A 27421-nucleotide genomic window follows, 5' to 3' on the forward strand; every position below is an offset into this window, starting at 1 on the left:
AGGTAATATTACATTTAAGACAAATAAAAGAAAAAAAGAGAACAGAAAAGAAAAACAAATTGCAAACGTTCCTTATTATCACTTCTTTGGCAGCAAAACTGATTCTAGACCAGACTTACTGGTCTTGTAACTGAACCCTAATCAGAGCAGAACCTGCTGTTCTGATTATGTTCGGCTCAGCAAATGAGATAAAAAGTAATGAATTAGCACCTACTGGGAGCTTTCCAGACTCCAAATGTTCTATGTGTATTTACTTCTTCAAGCAACAATCCTATGAAGAGAATTTTATTCCCATTTCATAGACAAGGAAAGAGAGACCGAGAAAGGTTAAGCAACTTGCTCTTATATGTAGTAAGTAGGTTGCAGAACCAGAATTTGAACCCTGATCTGGCTTTATTCCAGTGCCCATATTCATAATTATTATGCTATGTGGTCTCTGTTTCTCTGGGCTGGATGAAAGCTCAACTGGATGTATTTATTTCCTGTATCTAATCAGGGCTAGGGAAGGCAAGATCTTAACAGGGTTATGTGATTTCAATGTATTTACTACTACTTTAATATGATGGTAAAAGTTACTGTAGATGAGGCATCACGTATGGCATAAAAATTATGGACTTTGAAGTCAGACATGCTGGTTTACAGACCCTAACTCTGCCACTAATTAATTGTGTGACACGAGGCAAGTCACTTAACCTCCTTCAGACTCAGTTTTTTTTTTTTTCGCATCTGAAAAATAAAGGAAATGAACTAGGTGATCTGTAAGGTCCCTTCTAACTCTAATAGTCTATGATTTAAATATCAAAATTATTACTCTAAAATAAAAGAGACAGTTGCTTAAGGATCTTCAATTAAACAAACCAAAGGAAAAATCTGGGTCAATAGATTTAAATATATGTGTTAAGCTCAATTTAGTGTTCCAGCAGAAAATTTTGTCTTACAAGTTAATACAGAAATCAGTGTGAATGGTAAAGTTTTCCTAACTTAGAGGAAAGCGTCTTGTTATAATGTCACCAAAACAAAGCCAGTAGTTAAAAAGGCCAGAAGTGTTATAGGAATCCACATTTACATCTTCAGTAAATGAGGTTATGGTATAGAAAGTACAGTATCTCTACATGTCTCAGAAGTTTGAGCTGAGAATGCTTCATGAATAAAACATTAGGTCATAATGTGCCCTCTAGTGTTTCACCCTTCCTCACCCTCCCAACTCAAGAAAAGCATTTTGTCTAAACCTCTTTGTGTTGATTCCGGCTGTTTATTTACATTTATTTTGTCCGAGCATTTAGCCTCTCTGGGAACAAAGCTCTTCAGGAAGAAAAAATAATTTATAGCCTGATGCCTTAAAATATGATTTAATGTGACTTCTTTTGTAGTTTGATACCCGCAGGAAACCGAAATCACACTGCTTTCTCAGTGGTTAAAATATCAAGTCCCAATGTTTTGGTAACTGCTGCCCTAATATTTGATGGGGATAATATGAACATTGGGGATCCATGGATAGGAAGAATAACTCCATCTGTCTGCATTTGATTCATGATTGATTAGAAGTTGTTACCACTCCTCAATATATTTCATTTTAAAGGATCTCAGGTTGAAATTCGTGAACGACAGGAGATTCTAATTGGGCAATTTCATAAAATGTGAATACTATCTGACATACAAAGGCATGGGAGGGAGCCAAGCAAAAAATGAACTCGTGCTGCCCCACTCCCTTGGTGCCTTATTTAAATACAAGTTTTCAATGTGTTTAGAGGTGACATGTTTATGATCATGTTTGTATGCATGGGTATAAAAGTAAAAGAGAAAAGGAAGAAGAAGGAGAGGAAAAGGGGGAGAGAGACAGAGAGAGGGGACCAAAAATAGCATCTATTAGATTCTGGTGCAAAGCATGTCCAATATGAGATTCAGCTCCAGGGCTGTGGCAAATATTGTTTTTTTTATTTACCCCATAGCCATTTACTCCACTTCCTTCTGAAACATTTTGTTTGCTAAAATGTTCCTAGGCCCAGGAAATAAATCATGATAGGTCTAAGCCAGTTATGGCAATCCAGTTCCCCTTTCCCAGTGAATGGACTAGTCGGGGACATATGATGCAATTCTGGCTAATACAATACAAAAGAAATTCTGCTGGGAGCTTCTAGAAAAGATTTTCCTCCCCTAGAATCTCTCAGCAAGCTTAGATCTATCATGGTTCATCTCCTGGCACTGGGCATATTTTAGCTTTTACAAAATCCAGCCTTTTGTTTTCCTGTGTTCCTTTCTGCTTTGAACATTCTCATATAAGAACGTGCTGCTTAGAGCTATTTCAGTCACCTAATGACCCCAAGGACAGGACAAAAAAGAATTATACAGATGCCTATCCAGTGCCCTGACATCATCATTCTGTTGAATTAATCCTAACATCAACTTCCTCCAGATTTCCCCTTTAGAGAACACTAAATGTTCTTATGGTTGAAGCCACTGTTAGTCTGTTTTTCTGTTCCTTGTGCCATAAACATCCTCAATAATACAGAAATCTGCCCAGAAATATGAACCACTTCTAAATAGTTGGAGTAAAATCAGATAGCCAATGTCTATTATATTGGAGAATACATAAACTTCCAAACCTGGCTCTGTTTCATAAGTTATCTCAAACTTCAGCTCAGCTTTAAAGTGTTCCCATTCTTGATCACGTTGTCCTCTGTCTTTCCAGACCACCCCAAAGTAGTGACCACACACTGTGGCACTTGACTATATAGAGATTTGTGTTCTTTATTTCTATCTTTTAAATTCATGTCATATCTCCAAAAAGACCATAAACACCTTGAGGGCAGTGTTTGGCTCTTATAATCAACACAGCACCTAGGCAGGAGAGTAAAGCTTCTACTTGTTGAATTGAATTATAGCCCTCTTCTCTGTCTTACTTACGCTAGAGATGCTGAAACTCAATTTTTCCCTTCAAGATGGATGCTAGTGGGAGCATGATCCTTTCCAACAGGTTCTGGAGGGACAGTCTTCTGCTCCATTCCCCACTCCCTTTCATGTAAGTAGGTGATAATGAATAACACTATCACAAATGGAAGTATTTTTATTATCTCAGGCCTCTGATTTTCCAAAGTCGATCTGTCATTTTTGTAACTCATGTCATTTTTGTATACAACAGCCCAAGCAGCTTGAGAATGTAATCAAAGAAGGGGCATATCAGTGGATATTTTAATGATCCAAACAATGGCATAGCAACTCTGCCAAGTCAATTTAAAAGTCTTGACTAAACTCACCAATTATTCCTGAGTAGTTGCTTGTACTTTTCCTTGGCCTTAGGCCATAGGTTAATTAAGCAATTATGCAGGTACTAAAATAAATAAAATAAGAAACACGTATACAGTTTCTACAGGTTCCAACACTGTCCGAGTCTAACAAAATGTGAAGTCAGAATCAAGCATTTTTAGTGTCCTGGTTGACTCATAAAACTTTTATTTCCCTAAAAACATCCAGGTTTTGCAACTATATAGATAACCCCAAATCTATATCTTCAACTGAAACACTGGATTTTTGGCCTCCCACATAAGTAGATGTTCTTGCTTTCTATTTCTATTACTATAAACCAGGTACAAGTTTTTCCGCCAAATCATCAGCAAACTAAAGTGGACTCGTGAGAAATGATGTATCCTCCTCACCAATAGATGGCTTGAGTACATGACTTGTAAAGGGCCTTCATTTTACTTGTGATTCTTTCCTATCCATTCCATTCCTTTAACTGTGGTCATTATATTTTGTGAAAGAGTCAAAGATACTATCTTTCTTTGAGCAATTCTAAGATGAATGTCAGGAGAAACAGGCAATTAGAATTTTAGCACCTGCACAATTCAGTTCCAAAGCACTTTAAACAACAGTGCTAAATTCGCTATAGAAAAGCAAATGTTTATCTTAAATATGGTTTAATCCTCTTTTCCAGGAAGCTTACGTAACAAAAAATACAGCTGGAGGCTATAGTGACCCATTTATAACCATAGTTGGATTTGTTACCAGGGAACCCGTCAAAATCAGCTTAGTTTGTTTGAATGGCTCATTCTGGCTCTCTGTGCCTTTCTTCTCATTTGATTTTAGGAGCTCAAACTGGTTTAGTGATGCCAGCCAGGGGAAATGGTTTTCTTTGACTTTGCCAACTTGGCAGGACTAGAATAAATGCAATAGATGGCTATCCACATATTGCGGTGTTTCAGGGGTTGTTCATTTGTTTCTTCCTCTCCACAGTGCTCTCTCTACTGGGAGGGATGGCTTTGGATTCCCTCCCCAACCTTGTCACTCTGGGATAAAAAATCCTACAATAAGCTATATATGACATGTAAATATCTCTCTCTCTTAGGGAATAAATCAATGTGTTAGACTGATTATGTGCGACTAGCAGAAAGGAAAAGAAGGTACGTTAGTGAGTATGAGAGAATCAAATGCTAGCAACCAACCAAAATTTAGGCAGCCAAACTTTGCTTCCTGCTTAGAAGGAGGCAAGGCTGGAGTCAAATTAGCCGTGGCTAATATTGCTTTCATCTTTGTTCTTCAGAATTTGGTACCATTATACTCCTTGCTCATGATTCATTCCCTTATTTATTAAACAGGGCCACCCAATGACAACTTGCTGTATTAGTTTTCTATTGTTGTGCTATAAATTACCACAAATTTACAGGCTTAAAACAACCTTCATTTTATAGCCCAGTTCTGTAGGTCGGAGGTTCAGGCAGACTTGACTAGGTTCTCTATTCTGGGTCTCACAAGGCTGAAATCCAAGACGTACTGGACAGAATAGGCTCTTATCTAAAGCGTATGGGAAAAAACTCACCTCCAAGCTCATTTTTCAGTCCCTTGTGGTTGTGGACTAAGTTTCCATTTCCTTGAAGACTCGGATGGGGTGACTCCCAGCTCTCTCTGATTCTCTCACATGCTCCCCTCCATTGCAAAGCCAGCAGCAATATGTACTTGGAAACTCTCTGGCTTCCTCTTTGGCTACCAGCCTGAGAAGACTCTGCTTTTAAAGGAAGAGATCATGTGATTAGATTAGGCACATCCAGATAATCTCCCTTTTGCTATATAATTTGCAAATTATATAAATTTGCACATCCTATGTAATCCAGGGAGTAACACCAGGAAACTCTCATCTATTGCTGATGAGAATGCTGAGTAATACAGTGACTTTGGAAAACACTTGGCAGTGTTTGCCAAGGGACTGGAAAAAGCTTGGCAGTTTTCTACAAAGCTAAACATAAACTTACCATCTGATCCGGTACTCATATTCCTAGGTATTTACCCAACTGATTTGAAAACTTATGTCTAGAGAAAACCTCTACATGAATGTTTACAGCAGGTTTATTAATAACGAAATTCTGACAGAAAGCAAGATGTACTTCAGTAGGTGAATGAAGAAGCAAACTGTGGTATATCCATACAATGGAATACTATTTAGTGATAAGCAGAAATGTACTATCAATCCACAGAACAATATGAATGAACCTTGAATGCATACTGCCAAGTGAAAGAAGCCTGTCTGAAAAGGCCTCATACTCTATAACTTCATTTACATGACATTCTGGACAGTAAACAAATTGGTGGTCATCAGGGGTTTATGCAGGAGTGAGAATCAAATAGCTGAAGCACAGGGTACCATTTAAGACAGTGAAACTATTGTGAAGGGTATTTTAATGGTAGATATATGACACTGTGCATTTGTCAAAACCCATAGAACTTTACAACACAAAGAGTAAACCTTAATGTATACAAAATTAAAAAATAATTTAAGAGGGTAGGGATACAAGGAAGGAATGCACACTATGGTAAGAGAATCTAACTGTATTACAAATTGTATTACAAATACGACATCCTCACTGAAGGCAGTAGGGGAAAAAGTGCTGACCTAAGTAACTCTGAAAATGAGTTAAGTCTGTAAGACTAAAAGCAAAGGGAACTGTACATAACCACTGTATTCTACTTAGTAAAGTTTTGTCCCATGTGAGTAAAGACTAGCAATTCTGATAGTGTTATACATATATACTTAGATTGAATGATTAAGTAAATGGATGGTGGAGAGCAAGAACAAGGTTTTTCACTGTTGCAGAAGTTTACAAATAAGCAATAGAAGGAGGCTAGAATGATGTATGTGGTAATAGATTAGAGTTAGACACATCAATATGAAATCACATTTAGTTTAATACAGATAAAGATGATTACACCTAGAAATATTTATAGTCATGCGTATATATACAGCACAGTATACACACATTTATTTCCTTGCAACGTTAGCAAAGAGGACCTATAAGCGATTAACCCCAGCAATGAGCACAGCGAGCATCAAGATTTTGGTTTGTGTGGAAATAAGTAAAGACCAACCAAATGACAACTGGCAGAGGTTATTTACTGAGAGCGTGCTGGGGAGTCAGGCCCATCACTTGCATTTTGGCACAGACTCAAAGGCAGGCATAGGAGCAGCAAAGCTTTATATGAGAAAAAAGGGAAAGCTTCAGCTATACCCTGATTGGAGGCTGTTGTCATGGGGAAGCTACATGTAGGCAGGCTAACTAGAAGTAAAGTACCCTATGTGATTAGTTAAGTGTGCATAGCCATAGTTGGCTCTCTCTGGACAGTTCTAAGTCGGAAGCAGGGACAAAAATTAGGGACGTTTTCATTAATAAAATCAGTTATTAATCAAGTCCTGGCCATTTTTGGCCAACTGTTACAGGGGTTACTGTTTGCCTTCCTGAGATGTTTTCTAGAGATAGTGGTCTGACTTCCCACAAGTCTAACTTTTGGATAAGGCTGGCTTCTGGGTTGGTTACTGTAGATAATGGGTTGTTTTGGGGGGTTGGTTGCTAGAGGTCAGAGTTCCATTTTTATATATGGTCTGGTATCATTTCTTTGTATACTAAGTCTATAATTTTTAATACCATTCTATAATAAAAAGAGTTAAAGCTCCTTGGACAAACGACTGATTACAGAACTGGGGCAGGAAATACACAAAACGAGCCTGGAGCATATTTTAGTGCTAGAAAGGGAATGATGAGGAGGACGATGATGAGAAAGAGGAGGATGAAGATGATAATATTCCCATAATGATAGTATTTTGTCAAAGGGACACAGCCATCTCTAGCAGCTTCCAATGGCTAAAGTTGAAGCAATCTGAGCAACAAAATAAATATTTGATAAAAATAAGTATTGGATTATAACTCAAAGTATAGAATAGATATCCATGAGTCTATACTGATATATATGATTGAATAAGCAAATAAGTGGGGAGAATAGACAAAACTTATAGTCAAAATATGAAAAGATTTATGTAGATACTCTTTTCCAAGCATATAGAACATAATTCCCCACTCCTCAAGTGTGGGTTGTCCATAATGACTTCCTTCCAAAGAGTATAGCATGGAAAAGGGCAGACGAAGGCAAAGAACTTTACACTGTAGAAAGATGACAAATACTACTTCAGCCAGATGATCAAGCTTGGCATCAGCAGTCATAAATCATGTACCCTTGATATGATCTGATAAGAATGGCAATTTACCTCCCTGGTTTTTGCCCCCAAAACACATAACCTCAATTTAACAATAAGAAGAACACTGCACAAATCCCAATTAAGGAAATTCTACAAAATACCTGACCAATATTCCTCAAAACTGTCAAAGTCATCAAAAACAAGGAAAGTCTGAGAAACTGTCACAACCAAGAAGAGCTTAAGGAGACATGATGATTAAATGTAATGTGGGATCCTGTATAGGAGCCTGTGATGACAAAAGGGACATTAGATAAAAATGAAGAAATCTTGAATGAAGTAAGGACTTTAGTTAATAATAATGCATCCATATTGGTTAAGTAGTTATGATAAATGTACTATACTAATATAAGATGTTAACAATAAGGGATATTGGGCATGGGATATATGAGAACTCTCTGTACTATATTTACAACTTTTCTGTAAGTTGAAAGCTATTTTAAATAAAAAGTTTAACCCCACTTTCACCAGTGGACAGATCACCCAAAATGAAAACAAATAATGAAACACAAGCTTTAAATGACACATTAAACAAGATGGACTTAACTGATATTTATTGAACATTCCCTCCCAAAACAACAGAATACACTTTCTTCTCAAGTGCCCATGGAACATTCTCCAGGATAGACCATATCTTGGGTCACAAATCAAGCCTTGATAAATTTAAGAAAATTGAAATCATATGAAGTATATCTTCCAACCACAACAACATGGGACTAGATAACAATTACAGGAAAAAAAACTGTAAAAAATACAAACACATGGAGGCTAAATAATACACTATTAAATGACCAAGAGATTACTGAGGATATCAGAAACTACCTAGAAACAAATGACAATGAAAACACGAAGACCCAAAACCTATGGGATGCAGCAAAAGCAGTTCTAAGAGGGAAGTTTATAGAAATACAATCCTACCTCAAGAAACAAGAAAAAACTCAAATAAACAACCTAACCTTACACCTAAAGCAATTAGAGAAAAAAGGACAAAAAACCCCCCAAAGTTCGCAGAAGGAAAGAAAACATAAAGATCAGATCAGAAATAAATGAAAAAGAAATGAAGGAAACAATAGCAAAGATCAATAAAAATAAACGTGGTTCTTTGAGAAGATAAACAAAGTTTATAAACCATTAGCCAGACTCATCAAGAAAAAAAGGGAGAAGACTCACATCAATAGAATTAGAAATGAAAAAGCAGAAGTAAAAACTGACACTGCAGAAATACAAAGGATCATGAGAGATTACTACAAGCAAATATATGCCAATAAAATAGACAACCTGGAAGAAATGGACAAATTCTTAGAAAAGCACAACTTTCTGAGACTGAACCAGGAAGAAACAGAAAATATGAACAGACCAATCACGAGCACTGAAACTGAGATTGTGATTAAAAATTTTCCAACAAGCAAGAGCCAAGAACCAGATGGCTTCACAGGTGAATTCATCAAACATTTAGAGAAGAGCTAACACCTATCCTTCTCAAACTCTTCCAAAATATAACAGAGGGAGGAACACTCCCAAACTCATTCTATGAAACCACCATCACCCTGATACCAAAACCAGACAAAGATGTCACAAAAAAAGCAAACTACAGGCCAATATCACTGATGAACATACATGCAAAAATCCTTAACAAAATACTAACAAACAGAATTCAACAGCACATTAAAAGGATCATACATCATGATCAAGTGGGGTTTATCCCAGGAATGCAAGGACTCTTCAATATACGCAAATAGGTCAATGTGATAAACCATATTAACAAACTGAAGGAGAAAAACCATATGATCATCTCAATAGATGCAGGAAAAGCTTTTGACAAAATTCAACACCCATTTATGATAAAAACACTCAGGAAAGTGGGCATAGAGAGAACTTGCCTCAACATAATAAGGCCATATATGACAAACTCACAGCCCAAATCATTCTCAATGGTGAAAAACTGAAACCATATCCACCTAGATCAGGAAAAAGACAAGGTTGTCCACTCTCACTGCTATTATTCAACACAGTTTTGGAATTTTTAGCCACAGCAATCAGAGAAGAAAAAGAAATAAAAGGAATACCAAATTGGAAAAGAAGAAGTAAAAGTGTCACTGTTTGCAGATGACATGATACTATACATAGAGAATCCTAAAGATGCTACCAGAAAACTACTATGACTAATCAATGAATTTGGTAAAGTAGCAGGATACAAAATTAATGCACAGAAATCTCTGGCAATCCTATATAGTAATGATGAAAAATCTGAAAGAGAAATTATGGAAACACTCCCATTTACCACTGCAACAAAAAGAATAAAATACCTAGGAATAAACCTACCTAAGGAGACAAAAGACCTGTATGCAGAAAACTATAAGACACTGATGAAAGGAATTAAAGATGATACAAGCAGATGGAGCAATATACCATGTTCTTGGATTGAAAGAATCAACATTGTGAAAATGACTATATTACCCAAAGGAATCTACAGATTCAGTGCAATCCCTATCAAACTACAAATGGCATTTGTCACAGAATTACAACAAAAAATTTCACAATTTGTACGGAAACACAAAGGACCCCGAACAGCCAAAGCAATCCTGAGAAAGAAAAATGGAGCTGGAGGAATCAGGCTCCCTGACTTCAGACTATACTACAAAGCTACAGTCATCAAGACAGTATGGTACTGGCACAGAAACAGAAATATAGATCAGTGGAACAGGACAGAAGGCCCAGAGATAAACCCACGCACATATAGTCACCTTCTCTTTAATAAAGGAGACAAGAGTATACAATGGAGAAAAGACAGCCTCTTCAATAAGTGGTGCTGGGGAAACTGGACAGCTACATGTAAAAAATGAAATTAGAATACTCCCTAACACCATACACAAAAATAAACTAAAAATGGATTACAGACCTAAATGTAAGACCAGACACTGTAAAACTCTTAGAGGAAAACATAGGCAGAACACTCTATGACATAAATCACAGTAAGAGCCTTTTTGACCCACCTCCTAGAGAAATGGAAATAAAAACAAAAATAAACAAATGGCACCTAATGAAACTTAAAAGCTTTTGCACAGCAAAGGAAACCATAAACAAGACCAAAAGACAACCCTCAGAATGGGAGAAAATATTTGCCAACGAAGCAACTGACAAAGGATTAATCTCCAAAATATACAAGCAGCTCATGCAGCTCAATATCAAAAAAACAAACAACCCAATCCAAAAATGGGCAGAAGACCTAAATAGACATTTCTCCAAAGAGATTATCCAGACTTCCAACAAACAGATGAAAGGATGCTCAACATCACTAATCATTAGAGAAATGCAAATCAAAACTACAACGAGGTATCACCTCAGAGTCGTCAGTAGGGCCATCATCAAAATATCTACAAACAATAAATGCTGGAGAGGGTGTGGAGAAAAGGGAACCCTCTTGCACTGTTGGTGGGAATGTAAATTGATACAGCCACTATGGAGAACAGTATGGAGGTTCCTTAAAAAACTAAAAATAGAACTACCGTATCACCCAGAAATCCCACTACTGGGCATATACCCTGAGAAAACCATAATTCAAAAAGAGTCATGTACCACAATGTTCATTGCAGCTCTATTTACAATAGCCAGGACATGGAAGCAACCTAAGTGTCCATTATTGGATGAATGGATAAAGAAGATGTGGCACATATATACAATGGAATGTTACTCAGCCATAAAAAGAAACAAAATTGAGTTATTTGTAGTGAGGTGGATGGACCTAGAGTCTGTCATACAGAGTGAAGTAAGTCAGAAAGAGAAAAACAAATACCGTATGCTAACGCATATATATGGAATCTAGAAAAAAAAAAGGTTCTGATGAACCTAGGGGCAGGACAGAAATACAGACGCAGATGTAGAGAATGGACTTGAGGACACGGGGAGGGGGAAGTGTAAGCTGGGACGAAGTGAGAGAGTTGGCATGGCCATATATACACTACCAAATATAAGATAGGTAGCTAGTGGGAAGCAGCTGCATAGCACAGGGAGATCAGCTCCGTGCTTTGTGTCCACCTAGAGGGGTGGGATAGGAAGGGTGGGAGGGAAAGTAAGAGGGAAGGGACATGGGGATATATTTATACATATAGCTGATTCACTCTTTTATACAGCAGAAAGTAACATAACATTGTAAAGCAGTTATACTCCAATAAAGATGTTTAAATAAATAAATACAAATAAAATAACAAGTTTATTTAAAAAACACACTGTGGACTATATTGTGAGGACAAACAAAACAGCTTGCTGGCCTCTAAAATGGTACTTCATTTATAACAGGATCCCTGAGAAAGCAGAAACTCTGTTGGATTCCTCCAGGGCCAGCAGGAGCTTAGATACTACAGAGTGAGTCTGCTGAATACCTGAGGCAAGGGAGATGAATAAAATCCTTTGGGAGTGGCCCCACCCACTGCTGAGGTGAGACTGAGCAGTTTGCCGAGTGACCTTCAGGTGGGAGGGGGTCAGGGAAAGAGAGGTTTTTTGTATTACTATAGTACATAGCAGTCTAGCAGACTACTTCTAAAGCAGTTCAGACGTGACAGGAAGCTGCCTTTGGAGCCTTGTGGAGTACATTATGTGGGTGCTGTTCAATGAGGAATTGTACCTTGCAGGAGACTACATCTGGCAGATTGAACTTTGAGCTTTGCAAACAGAAATTTAAAATATTAGCTTTATAGTTAAAATGCCACAGAATGAAAGAAGATGGATTTGAGGGAAGCCATTCCCATATTGCCATTAACTGAGAAAAATATATATATATAGCTCTGTCTTGATTGATAATTTGGTGATAAAAATGGTAAACCAGTATAAATTATTTTTGTGGACCAGAAAGAATGCATAATTCTTAAGAATTTTTTTTTCTGGGATACACCCAGGATAAGTGCCTAGTGGGGAAACAGACACAGTGAGAGGAGGAAGGAGAGACCTGACAGAGGAAAATTAACCAACCTCACCTTTTGGGGATTAAGTCCTCCTTAGAGAAATCAGTCTCATAAAAACGGTGTAGGCGAAAGCCCAGCATAAACTTCTGGTCTGATATTTTCATTTCCACTCTGGGCTGATAGCCAGACTGTTTTAAATCAATTGACTGTGGATTAAAGTGGAACTGGGCTTGTGGATTATTTGAGACCAATAGGAAGTGTTTTATTATTCCGTAAGTCAGAGTACCTTTGTACAGTGCTTTATGATTATGTTTTTTGGGAAAACATTCCATTTCATATCCATTATTTCACTTTGATTTTGAACCTTACAGCTGCAAGACATAGAAAGCAACTTTTATGATGTTCATTACAAAAAGATGAGAAGACTGAGAAGAGAGAGATTTAGTAATTAGTTTAAGGTAACACAAATAGAAAGTTATGAACACAGACTTTAACTTAGCTTTCTTTTTTTTTTTTTTTTTTTTTTTTTGCGGTACGCGGGCCTCTCCCGTTGCAGAGCACAGGCTCCGGACGTGCAGGCTCAGCGGCCATGGCTCAAAGGCGCAGCCGCTCTGAGGCATGTGGGATCTTCCCGGACCAGGGCATGAACCCGTGTCCCCTGCATCAGCAGGCGGATTCTCAACCACTGCACCACCAGGGAAGCCCTAACTTAGCTTTCTTGACTCTCCGGCCCAGTTCTCTTTTCACTCTGCCATGCTGCCTTTTATACACTTCCTAGGGCCTGACTGTGACTGGTTTCACCTACATTCCAAGCTACCTTAAAGTTTCAGAGAAGATTTTGGGTGAATACACAATGCAGCCAACAGTGATCCTCTATGTAATTGGAACTGAAATAGGAGGGAAATCATCTAGGCTACAGGCATGAAATGACACCTGATTGTTTCCTCCTGTCAGCACTTCCTGTTACTTGAAGCAGCTCATAGCATCTCTGTCTATTGAGACCACTTTTGGGGCACTGGCTGACAATTTGTCACAAGGACCTGGGTAAGATGCACTTTTAACCAAAAATGTCAGTGACATAAGGACGTTTTTTTCGTATTGTCACCCCCGAAAGAGTTGCAGCATAAGCTAAGTCATTGCTCAGATTCCAAATCAGGAGATCTGGCATCAGGAAGACTTAGCCAAACCAGGATAATCAGTTCAGCATTTGAGTATTTGATCAGTCAGACACCAATGATCTGGCTTTCAGGACATCATGGATTTTTGCTTAATTTATACCTATCCTTTAAATGGACATTTTGTATCATGGAAGGCGAGGGTAAGGAGATGGGGAGGGGAGGCACAGCCCCTGTAACTGGGGGTAGCACAAATTATCCCAATTACCAAATGGTTCCAGAACTCTTCTTTCCTTTGTCAAATGAGGGGAATGATGGCTGAATACAATAGGATAGCAGGGGCATCAGCCCCAGCACCTAGAGTAAAACAACATTAAAAAGAAGCCCAAGTCTGGAGTGACCAATTTTATCACTATTGTTGTTACTTATGTATTTAGTTCCAGATATTATAAATGTCTAATGTGGCCACCCAACAGCAAGGCTGTCTAACCACCCAAATGATTTGATCTACTTAAATCAAACTACATTCAAAAGGAATGTAAAAACACTGAAAGATTGCCCTCACTATCCTAACACAGTGCCTGAAATCTCCATCCTGTCATGCATGTAGAGCCATAGATGCAATATTCAATCAACCATCCATAAGAAGTTTATTGAGAACAAACCATATGATAGGAATTACTCATAGGATATGAAGGTTCAGAGATGAACAAACCTTGGCTCTTCCCCTTGAGGAGCTGACATAGTAACTCTGAAGTAAAGCAAGTAAAAAGACTATTAAAAATCATAATAGAGAAATAAGTCCTATGAGAACGCAGAGTCAAGGCCCCTAGTTCAGTAGGAGACACTCAGGGAAGGCTTCCTGGGGGAAGTGACATCTAAGCTATATTTTAAAGGACAAATAAGCAGATAGAGTGGAAAAAGCTGGGAGAGACATCCCTACCAGAGGAAAAGCGTAAAGGCTCAGATGTATTAGAACACGTGGTTTGTTGAGGAGCTGAAAGTAGTTCAGCACAGCTAAGGAAAGGCGTGACGTAATGTAATAATGACAGATGAGGATGGAAAGGGAAACAGGAGTCAAGTTAGAAAAGGCCTTGTGGACCATGCTAAAGAGGTTGCACTCTCTCTAAAACTGTCTATATTCGCTGAATGATTTTAGATAGGACGATGCATTAAAATCGGGTTCACAGCATTATTATCTGAAAGGGCCTCCATATTAGCATCAGTGATTTCTAGGCAGGAGCTAGTCACTAAGGGAATGAGAACAGAATTAGGGACGGCAGGCCCAGGTCAGGTACAATGAATACTAACCAGGATTGAATAATGGGAAATCCTGTTTATCTCTGAACTTCGGAATACACAGCCTCCTGTCTTTAGAGTAGAACTCATTCCTCCCAATGGTATGTCCCCCTCCTCTGTTTGTGCCACTGAAACCAAGCAGGACTTTGTGGGGCTCCTGAGCACAAAAGCCTTTCTGTGTCCCCCATTTCTTGTTTGCAGGAAATAGGCTTCATTCAGCCTCCATGACCTTCCCTGAGATCCAAAGGGCAGGTTCAAACAGTTGCTAATCAGGGAAGGGAAGAAAAATCAAGAAACAGTAGTGCAGCCTTGGGGCAGCATTCTTGTTCCTCTTCAAGGGATATACATAGTATCTTCAAGTTCTTCTGCAGAACTAAAACCCCCGCCAAATGGAAGATGTTAATTACTTGAGGAAGCATTCTTCTTTCTAAAGAGAAGGCCCAGTTTGATAACCTCAAGAACAACAGGATGTTCCCTGGATTAAAAGAATGCAGACCCTGCAGGCATACTGATGCTTATCAACAGCCCTGACTAAAAAACTCTCACAACCCCCCCTCCCAGGTTGGGACACACCGTCTTGAGGGCATTAGCCTGCTGTGGCCCCCTTTGCCTAGCAAAGCAATAAAGCTATTCTTTTCTACTTCACCCAGAACTCTGTCTCCGAGATTCAATTCTGTACTGTACGGAGGCCGAATTTCAGCTACACCACCTTCTTTCTTTCTCTACTTTAAGTCCTGATAACAAGAAAGCAGGACCTCATAAATGAGAACTTAACCAGGCATATTTATTACCCCTATGCTAATATAGACTGATATTATAAAGTAGACTACTCATAATGCCAGCTTGGCTCTACCTTAGAGTTGCACTGATCCGATTAGCTGCTTTCTCAGTTACACATCGCATTAATTACCTAGAAAGACAGCTGCTTTTAGTAAAAATGTAGTATCTCACATACAGAGCTTAAATATATCCCGTGAGACAGAGTAGAGCCCCATTTGGGCATAGGTGTTTAAAGTATTTGTTTACTCTCCAACCTTTACATTTCATTAGCAATCAGCAGGGCACAACCAGTGATAGAACCTCTTCTAGCCCCCTGTCAGCCATTGACACAGCCTTTGGGCCATAGTCAGGCTGAAAATAATACCACTTGCATTAATATTTAATTCTGATTTCTATCTGGAAGAGCTATAAAAACTGCTGAGGGTTGGCAATTGTAGGAAGGAAGAAAAGAGCTCAGGTTTCAAATGTACTAAAGGTGGCCCTGATTTGGGAGCCATGGTGTGCCAGTGTTCAGGAAAATTGCAGATGAATTATTTGAGTGAGGGCATTTTCTACCTAAATTAGCTAAGAAAGACTGTGGCATAAATACAATATTTTATATGTTGTTTGCCATGGCTTGCTGCCACTCATTCACATTTTAAGAAAAAGATCTCCATCTTCTAATAAAGTGCATCAGAAAAGCAGTGAATGGTAATCAAGTGCTTAAAACTAATTGGACTGGTGCCTCTTTGAGGCGCCATGGCAAAACTTGTACCTGGAACCAACTCTCTCAGTACCTCGATAGGTGACCTTGGGAAAGTTTCTTAAAATCTCCATAGAACTTTCTTCTTCACCTATGAAATTCTGAAATGATTTAAAGATGAGATAATAAATATTAAAATGTTAAATATATATACACACACACACACACAACATGTTGTTGAGGATCTGATTATAAGTGAATCATTGAATGAATCATAAAACTTGAAATCTGGAAGAGATCTTAATGCTCATAAATTCAACCCACTCCTTTTACAGATAAGAAATGTGAATCCCTAGAGGGAGACTGACTTGCCCAATGTCAATTTTCCACTAAGAACCACCTCTCACTCAGTTTGACTCCCGCTTACCACTTTGTTTCATGTTAGTTAGAAAAGGGATAGGTAAGACAAACCTGGTAGGAGAAAAATGAGGCAGAGAGGGCAATACTTTGGAGCCTGGACGACAGAGAAGAGTGTTAGCAGTTAGAAATTATGTTGGCACTCAGTGTTCTACTTAATGATGTTACAGTTAAGGAACCTAAGATGATCAGAGCTTTAACCCAGACCACTGCCAACCCCTCCCTAAAACAGTCACATGCAACAAGGAACAGTGACAATGGAAGGTAAAGTCGTATCTGCTGGGACTTTGGCCACAAACCCCACTGCAGAAAATCCTAATGAGTTGGGCTAGACCACACATAGAATGCTGCCTTTTACATGATAGTTAAGCTTTTGACCAAATCAGACCATGTGTTCTGCTCTATGGAATTTGGTCATTTCCTAACACCTCCACTGCTACCACTCTGGCTGAAGCCACTATTGCCTCATACAAGAGTTACTGCAGTAGCCTCTTAACTGATCTCTTTGCTTCCACTCTTGCCTTTATAATCTATTCTCAAAAAATGGTCAGTGATTCTGTTAAAATGTAAGTCAGATTATCTTGTGTTCCTACTTAAAACCCTCTAACTCATCCCAGTGGCAGTTAAAGCCTATATCACATAACCTCCTTCCCTGTTATCTCTGACTCATCTCCTGCTACTCTCCATCTCAATCACTGCTCCAGTCACAATGGCTTCTGTGCTGTTCCTTGAACTACACCAAACACATTGGCTTCTCAGGACCTTTTCATTTGTTGTTTCCCCTGTCTGGAGTGCTCTTCCTCCAGACATGTGCTTACTTCACAAGGATTTCTATTCAAATGCCACTTAGAGAGGTCTTTTTTGATCTCTATAAAAATAGTAATATTCACCCAGCCCTTCAGTCTCTAGCTCTCCCTTATCTTGCTGTATTGTTCTCCATTTCACTTCTTACCATCTTTCTGCCTCCCCCACTAGAATGCAAGTGTCATAAGGCCAGAGAGTTCAGTGTTTTTGTTTTGTTGATTTTTCTTCACAATGTATCCTAGTGCTTAAAACAAAGTCTGGCATACAGTAGACACACAATAAATACTTGTTGAACATACTAATGATTGAATAGGCACTTAAAATGCCACGTATATTTATGTGACAGGCACTATGCTAAGTACATTGCAGTCATTGTCTCGCTTAATTCTTCCACATACAGAAATATAACTAAGAAGGTACTGTTAGTTACCTCCCTTCGGGATGAGAAACCTGAGAGGTTAAGTAATTTGTGCAAGGTCGCTAGTTGTAGCACAGCCAGAATTCATTAAAATCCAACTGATGAAACCGAGTCCGCCTAAAACTGATACCAAGCAGGACCCTGTGGGGCTCCTGGGCACAAAAGCCTTTCTGTGTCCCGTTTCTTGATTACAGGAAATAGGCTTCATTCAGCCTCCATGACCTTCCCTGAGTTCCAATGAGCAGGTTCAAAACAGCTGCTAATTAGGGAAGGGAGGGGATGTGGAGACAAGAGAGGAGCAGTCAAGAGAAACAATAGTGCAGCCTTGGGGCAGGGTCCTGGTTCTCCCTCAAGGGGAACACATAACAATATCTTTGAGCTGTTTTGCAGATACTGACACCCCTACCAGGTGGGAGAAGTTAACTGTATGCTGCCCATAAGCACGGAGACCCCAGACCTGTTGGAACCAGAAGGTTGATGATGCTGACTCCCGATTACCTCACCACCAACCCATCAGAAGAATGTCCATGAGTTGATCATGCCCTCTTTGAAGAATTACTATAAAACTCCCCACTAACCCCCTCCAGGTCGGAACACACAGTTTTGAGGGCATTAGCCTACTGTGGCCCCCTGTGCCTGGCAAAGTGATAAAGCTATTCTTTCCTACTTCACCCAAAACTCTATTCGAGATTTAATTCACTGTTAGGATAGAGAGGCCGAATTTGGCTTCAAAAGCAAGTTCCTTTGCTGAGTTTATATTAACCTCTCTATCCAAAATGTTATTCCCTTTCTTGTTCAACGACTGCTCAAGGTTGAGAAGTATCAAAGAAAAGGGGGGGAACTGAAACTTAGTAGGACCCTGTGGGGCCCTCCCAGGCACAAGAGCCTTTCTGTGTCCCCATTTCTTGTTTGTAGGTAAAAGGCTTTCAGCCTCCTAGACCTTCCCTGAGTTCTAAAGGGCAGATTCGAACAGTTACTAATCAGGGGAGTGAGAGAATGCATAAAGAAACAATAGTGCAGGGTCCTGGTTCCTCCTCAAGGGATATACATAACAATCTGATACGGATCTCTGAGTTCTTCTACAGGAACTAAGCCCCCCACCCAGGTGGAGGATGGCAACTTCAGGCTGAGCACATGCGTGTGGAGCCCAGACTGGCTGGAACCAGAAGATTGATGATGGCGATTCCTGGAATACCACCCTGTTACCTCACTGCCAACAATCTGTGGAAGGTTACACACCCTGCAGCCCTCCCCCCAAATTTTGCCTATAAAAACTCTTCCCTGAAAGCCATCAGGGAATTTGGGTCTTTTGAGTACAAGCTGCCCATTCACCTTGCACGGCCCTTGCAATAAACCTTTCTCTGCTTCAAACTCCAACATTCTGGTTTGTTCGGCCGCACTGTGCATCTAGCACATGAACTTGGGTTCAACACCACAAGTATGGCTGACTCCCAAAGCCCGCTAACTTAGCTACCACGAAATACTGCCTTTTTAGTTCCAATCTGAACCTGAATTTACTTGCCCTTTCTCTCTTCTTTCTAAACCTGTTTTATGGGAATAATTGACACTATGTATGCCACTATCCAGGAAAGTCTCTCCCTGCCTACTGAATATCAGGCTAGTAAGTGATGGGATTCCAAGCAGGACACCATTCAGTTTCAACAAATGACTCTGAATGCTGATGAGCTGTCATGGAAAAGGGCACAAGTGGTGGGAATGTTCTGTACACTGAGGCCTGCCCAGCAGACTGGCCCCATGTGATTTTAGTGCTTATCTGAAGCTCAGCATACCAGAGCTGTTGAATATCCTGGGAGTTGGAACACAAACAGCCACATAAAGCACTGGATCTTGGCCATAAATTTCAAATCCTCATATCAAGCTGTCACCTCACTGAACATAACACTTGTATCAGTCCATGTGTGCCTGTTGACAATAATATTTTCTTAAGGAAGAAAACAGGCAAGAAATTATCTAATCCAGACAAGTCACCCATAACCTCTAGGAAGAAGATGTGAATTTATTTGTATCTGGAGCTTTACATAAAACATTGGGGGTCATAGAATGACTGTTGCACACAATAATAATTACATATTTATTGATCCTGCCCTCGACAGTGTCCAAAGTGATTTTATGTACATTATCTCAGTTTAAGTTTTTAACAGCTGCCTGAGGAATGCAGATGAAGAAACCAAGTTCCTAGGTGTGATGGCTAGTAAGTGGCACAGCCTGAACGAGATCTGTAGCCAGATCTTCTAACTCCCAGTCCAGTATTCTCTTCTCCATATCACACAACATTCCTAGTCATTTCTTTGTGGAAAACTTTGCATTAATTATAGCCAGGCATAGTCAAGTTTGGTAATCACCATGTTCTACCAAAGTTTTCTCCACAGACATGACATAGGTACACTCTTAACTGGAACCACAGAAGTAGAACTGCAAAGCTCCTTGCCCCCTTCCACCAGTCTGACTTAAGACCTTATGTATCCCTATTTTGTTTAGTCATTAGAGGAGAGCCACATGGAAGAGAGTAACTCCATATTATTAATCGATATAACCAGTTAGTTTCAGTATCCTAGCACTATCTTAAAGAATGGGCCATTGGATTCATTTTAATGGGAAAAAGCACATCAAAAGGGGGAGAGACAGGTCAGCTTTGAATAAAGAGCACCAGTCAAAGAGCCTAGGTATCCCGAGGACAATATGGGAACACACAATACCTGGAGTAGGAAAGAACGTGTGACGGGATGAGGGCTGAGGGGAGTGAAGAACATGAGGGGTGGAAAGAAAAAAAGTTTAGGAGTTTAAACCATGACTGACCAATTTTGCTTTGGGCTACCTTTGATGGAAAAAAAAGTTCTATCTGAAGCAAAACTAATTAAAATGAGTTTGCAAAGATATTGTTTTTAAATAGTACAAAAACAGAAAAGAAGCAAAAAAAAGTCTTAGCTGTCCAATGTACTCCATTACATTATCCAGAGAAGATGGAACTGGTTTTCTAGAAAGTTAATGAGCTACTAAATGGAGGGTGTGAACTGCAAATGATGCCAATCAGGACAAACTTATGGTTACCAAGGGGGAAAGCGGGGGAGGGATAAATTGGGAGATTGGGATTGGCATATACACACTACTATATATAAAATAGATAGCTAATAAGAACCTACTGTATAGCACAGGGAACTCTACTCAATACTCTGTAATGACATATATGGGAAAAGAATCTAAAAAAGAGTGGATAGGGACTTCTCTGGCAGGCCAGTGGTTAAGACTCTGCGCTTCCAATGCAGGGGGCATGGGTTCAATTCCTGGTCGGGGAACTAAGATCCCGCATGCCACACAGTGCGGCCAAAAAATAAAAATTAAAATAAATAAATAAAAAGAGTGGATATATGTTTTAAAAAAAATGGGAAACTATGCTGCATGCTATGCCAGCTTTTTCGTTGAATCCCTGAGTTAAATTATGTAAATAGTAAGGAGTTTGTAAGAAAGCACTAAAACCTCAAGGGTTACAAATGATAACAAAAAAAATATTACAGGCAGTGGTTATCTTCTTTAATTCTTTAAGTGTTCCATGGTAGTAACCAGAATTTGATCAATAATTGTTGTAAGTAAAGTAAAAAAGAAACAAGAACTGTTTATTGATATTCATTTAAAGAAACTTTTTTAGAACATTTTGAATAACACGTTTCTACTGTGTAATATTTTAGCTCTATTCTTGCAATACATATGGGATTCTATTCTGAAATGAAATATATTTACCAGTGAATTAGGAGAGGATGTTAAGATAAGTGGTACCACTAAACACACTAATCACAAACCTTCTAGTTATCCATCATGTCCAAATGTCTTTGAAATTGGAACCTTCAGAAGACATGCATTGTTCCCTTTAGTTTCAAACAGAAATAACTTCTGTGAAGTCTGTCATAGGCTGGTTTTCACAAAGAACACCTTCAAGAGCTGGTATAGCATATAGGTTTCTTTTCATCTGCCAATTTCAATTGTTTTGTGGTGGCCACGTGCATTACTGCTAAGAATTCTAAGGCTACTTCCAGGCTCAGCCAGAAAGAATCCCATGATTAATTTATCCTGTCCATGGTTGAAGGAAAAGGGAAGTGGAACTACAAGTATCGAATATTCGCTACCTCTTCTCTAGAGACTATTTTATCCTCTTAATTTTGATGACTAAAATTTGGGTAGCTTCTGCTAGCGGGTAGTGATAATTTCTGACAGAGTAATGCAGTCTACCCTTTCACTTTCCTTAGGGGTGCATAAGTGAGAGGTGTGAAAGATAATCATTGCCCAATTATATAAAAAAATGACACAATTTGATACCCAGGTTTCATAATCCTTAAGGAAATATATGACTGGAGCAAGATTAAAAGAAATAGAAAATATATGTACAAGGCAATTTGTCAGTCTTATTAAAATAAGCTACATTGATATGTTTCTTAACTAAACCTTGATTCTTGGATTTACGGAAATATTCTAAATTCTTTCTCAATGTGATTTTTAGGCTCTGTAAAGCGGCTTCTGGGCCTAGTCATTTATGGGAGCAAAAGCAAGCAGTTTGTAACTTTGATGCTAAAGCTCCACATCCACTGTCTTCCACTGCAGTTATTGAGTACACTGTGGTTTGCTTGACTCTTCACACTGTCCTTAGATGATTACCTCTCATTATTGTGATTTTCAGTAAAATCTTAAACTGCTTTCCCCTATTTCCTCCATTCCTTAGTTTGCCCTGTATGGGTCCTTGAAGCTGAAGTGAGTCTCTTATAGGCAGCATATAGTAGGGTCCTGTTTTGTTAATCCATTAAGGCACTTCATGGTTTTCGAATGGAAAATATAATCCATTTACATTTAAAGTAATTATTGCTAGGCAAGAACTTACTGCTGCAATGTTGTTAATTGTTTTCTGTCTATTTTGCAATTCTTTTGTTCCTTTCTTCCTCTCTTGCTGTCTCCCTTTGTGATTTGATGATTTCCTATAGTGGTACACTTTGATTCTACTCTATCTTGTATGTATCTACTATAGACTTTTGTTTTGTGGTTACCTTGATGCTGACTTTGAAACATCTCATAAATATAACAGTCTCTTTTTACCAAATAACAGCTTAACTTTTATTGCATACAAAAGTCTACTCTTTTATTCTCCCCTCACACTTCTATATTTTTGATATCACAACTTGCATCTTTTTATAGTATATCCATTAACAAATTATTATAGCTATAGCTATTTCTGATACTTTTGTCTTTCAACCTTTACAATAGAGTTAATTGGATAACAGACCACCATATTAGATTATTCTGAATCTGACTATATATTTGCCTTTACTCGTGTGTTGTTTATTTTCATATATTTTTATGTTACTAGTTAGTGTCCTTTAGTTTCAGCCTGAAGAACTACTTTCAGCATTTCTTTTAAGGCAAGCCTAGTCGTGATAAACTCCCTCAGTTTCTGTTTGGGAAAATCTTTATGTCACCTTCATTTCTGAAGGACAACTTTGCTGGGTAAAGCATTCTTGGTTGGCAGTTTCTTTCTTTCAGCACTTTGAATAGATCATCCCATTCTCTCCTGGTCTGCAAGGTCTCTGCTGAGAAATCTACTGATAACCTTATGGGGGTTCCCTTGTATAAGAGAATTTGTTTTCTCTTGCTGCTTTTATAATTCTCTTTGTCTTTGATTTTACATAGTTTTATTATGATGTGTCTTGGAGAAGATCATTTTGGATTGAAATTTTGTGGTGACTTATTAGCTTCACAAACTTAGATGTTCAAATCTCTCCCTAGTTTTGGGAGGGTCTCAGCCATTATTTCTTTAAATAATTTCTTTGTTCCTCTCTTTTTCTAGAACTCCAATGATAGAGACTGGGGTCTTCTATTCTGCCATCTTGGTGACATCACTCTCCTGGCACTAGTTTTAATTCATACTTGAAGATCTCACTGGACACCATCTTGTCCAGATGGAGCCAAGAAAATTGTTTACAATCTTCATCTCTACTTTCTTGCTTCAGTATAGATACTTATGTACAATTCAAAGATGCAAATGGGCATTGCTGGTTGAAAGTACTAAGAGACTTTGCAAAATAATTGTGCATACACACTGTTTCTAATCACTCTCCTTTCACTCTCTCCAGAATCTAGTCCAGTTGGACTTTCTCCATCCTTACTCTGCCAAAAATGCTATTGATAACGTTCCCATTGACCTATGCCTTACTAAATACAATGGTTAATTTTTATGTATAATCTTACCCAATCCATCATTCACCTCTTCCAGGAAAAAAAAACTGTTTGTTTGTTTTATTGAAGTACAGTTGATTTACAATGTTGTGTTTATTTCTGGTGTACAGCAGAGTGATTCAGTTTTATATATATATATATTTTTCATTATGGGTTATTATAAGATATGGAATATAGTTCCCTGTGCTATACAGTAGGTCCTTGCTATTTACCTATTTTACATATAGTATCTGCTAATCCCAAACTCCTAATTCATCCCTCGCCTCCCTTTCCCCTTTGGTAACCGTGTTTGTTTTCTATGTCAGAGTCTGTTTCTATTTTGTATATCATATTTTAGATTCTACATATAAGTGATATCACATGATATTTGTTTTCCTCTGTCTGACTGACTTCACATAGTGTGATAATCTCTAGGTCCATCCATGTTGCTGCAAATGGCATTATTTCATTCTTTTTTATGGCTGAGTAATACTCCAGTGTGTGTGTGTGTGTGTGTGTGTGTGTACACACATACATATGTATGTGTATACCACATACCACATCTTCTTTATCCATTCCTCCGTTGATGGACATTTAGGTTGCTTCCATGTTTTGGCTATTGTAAATAGTGCTGCTATGAGCACTGGGGTGCATGTATCTTTGGGAATTAGAGTTTGCTCCAGATATATGCCCAGGAGTGGGATTTCAGGATCATATGGTAACTCTATTTTAGTTTTTTAAGGAACCTCCATACTGCTGGCCATAGTGGCTGCACCAATTTACATTGCCAGCACCAGTGTAGGAAGGTTCCCTTCTCTCCACACCCTCTCCAGTATTTGTTTCTGGACTTTTTAATGATGGCCATTCTGACTGGTGTGAGGTGGTACCTCACTGTAGTTTTGATTTTCATTTCTCTGATAATTAGCGATGTTGAGCAGCTTTTAGTGTGCTTATTAAAATTGTTCTTGTAAACAATTTTCTGTAAAATTGTTCTGTAAAAAATTGTTTTTTACTTCGTTTCTGACACCACATTCTCCTATTTCACTGACCACTCATCTTCAGTTCCCTTTGCTAGTTTTTCCTTGTGGCAGAGACTGGCTAGATGTTTATTAAACACATTTCCTTACTTCCTTGGCACACACTTCCAGTACATTTCCAAGCCCCCCCCCCCCAACACCCAGTTCATTGTAGCTACGAGACTGCTAATGGAAAGGGAGTACAACTTATGTGTTCATATTTCAAACCTGGCCCATAAAGTTCTCCCACTCACAGTCCTCCAAATTCATTCTTCTTCTACCAGCCTGATGAAACATGATGACGTTTAATGCTGTAATTGTGACGACCTGGGAAGCCAGGTAATTAAGGATAGTGGAAACATGAGTTAGGGCACTGCAGAAAAGTGCCCTCCCTTCATCAGTAGCACTCCTTCTGGAATTTACTTAAGAAAGATATAAACATCTGTTTTCTTAAGACATTTAACAATTGCTTGTTAGAACAACTAATGTTTACTAACTAATATGTGCTTTGTTTCTCTGACCTCTTAATGTTACACTGCCCCAAGCACTAGTCCATGCATCTCTTATCTTTTCTATATATATTTTTCTCCTTTGATGATCTCATCCAGAATATATGCTAATGATTCAGAAGTTTACACCTCTAACCTAGACCTCTCCCCTAAAATTATACATATATAAACAATTGTTTACCTGACATCTCTGTTTGAATTTAATACTTAATATGTCCAAAACTGAACCCATGGTCATCCCCCCAAAACTTGTTCCTTACACACCTCCCCATCTCACTTGTTGGCCACTGCATCCTTCTACTCACAAGGCCAAAACCTTTGGATTTCTCCTTGACCCATCTCTTTCTTAACAGCCTCACATTAAATTTGTTGGAAAATTCTCATGTTTCTGCCTTCAAAACATATCCACAATTCAAGCACTTCTCACCACCTCCATCACTACTACCTTAGCTTCAAAATCATCATCTCTCACCTGGCTTATAGCAGTGTGTTCCTAATTGGTCTCACAGCTTCCTCTTTTACTTCCCTTTAGTTTATTCATCACACAACAGGGTGATCCTCTTAAAATATAAATTATATAGTATCACTCCCTTGCTTAGAAACCTCCAGTACCCTATCATCTCATCCATGTTAAAGGCCAATATCCTCACAATGGCCTATAAGTCTACTTAATCTGACCTTTGATCTTTTTTCCTATATTGCCTGCCTTGCCTGCTCTTCTACAACCACATTGACCTCCTCACTGTTCCCGGAACATACCAGCCACACTCCTACTTCAAGCCCCTTGGTGCTTCCTATTCTCATTGCCTAAATTTCATTCCCAAGATATCAGAACAGTTAATCTCCTCAGCTCCTTTAGGTCTTTACTCAAATGCATCCTTCTCAGTTAGGTCAATCCTCACCACCCTAAGTAAAAATGTAAACACCCCAACTCACTCTACACATACTCTCTGATTTATTTTGCTCCATATCAACAACTAATGTACTATATATTTGACTTACTACTTATTTTGTTATGTTCCACAAGCTAGAAAGTAAACTCCATGAGAAGAGGACACTTTTTCAGTGCTATACTCCCGGCACCGAGCACAAGCACATAGGAGGTTCACAATAAATGTGAGCTAACTGAATGCATTTTACCTCACCGCTCTCTTCAGTTCTTTTGATTGGAATCGAGCAGATCTTCCTCCACTATCCACAGATCCTTGTAGCAAATGACAAGGGAAGAAACCATCCCCCAACAGTGCCAGTTGACTGTTTCCATGGCAGATATGAATCCTCCAGCCACTCACCAAGGTGCCTTAAAACAGCTAATTCCCATGCCACTGGAGTTGTTATCCATCACACAGCTGCATTATTGTGCTACTCAGGTTGTGGCTGAAAGCTCTGTCCCCAGGGTCCCTTGGCCTGGCAGAATCCATCTCCACTGACTTCTATTCAATATCCTGCCAGCTATTAGAGCTTCCGTTACTATAGTAGAGGCTGATAAATAACTATTATCTCCTTGGCATCACAGGGATTTTTTTTCCTTCCTTCCTTCCTGAGATGCACCTGATTTGTTTTTATAGCAAGTTCTTGGGAGGGAGGAGATCCTCTGCTTTTTTTAATTGTTCTCACTTTCATTACCTCTATCTCTATTGTGCTGAAATCTGTAAGTCACTTGTCTGCATCTACTTCCAGAGATTTGATCACTCTCTCTCTGCTTGCAGTCTGCTTTGCCCTAGAGCTATGGGCCATCAGCACATATTATCACTTCC

General features: G+C 38.8%; 1 long non-coding RNA gene across 2 annotated transcripts in view; it reads right to left on the reverse strand.

Moving 5' to 3' along the window:
- The window catches only part of LOC307180051, a 461286-nt gene that overhangs the window by 196227 nt on the left and 237638 nt on the right, over positions 1-27421 (reverse strand). For both annotated transcript variants that reach the window (XR_013825654.1, XR_013825655.1), the window contains exon 3: positions 4814-4999. This is a non-coding gene — a long non-coding RNA (uncharacterized lncRNA). The remainder of the gene's footprint in view (positions 1-4813; positions 5000-27421) is intronic.

The sequence above is a fragment of the Stenella coeruleoalba genome (genome assembly GCF_951394435.1).
Source record: "Stenella coeruleoalba genome assembly, chromosome: X".
NCBI classification, from domain to species: Eukaryota; Metazoa; Chordata; class Mammalia; order Artiodactyla; family Delphinidae; genus Stenella; species Stenella coeruleoalba.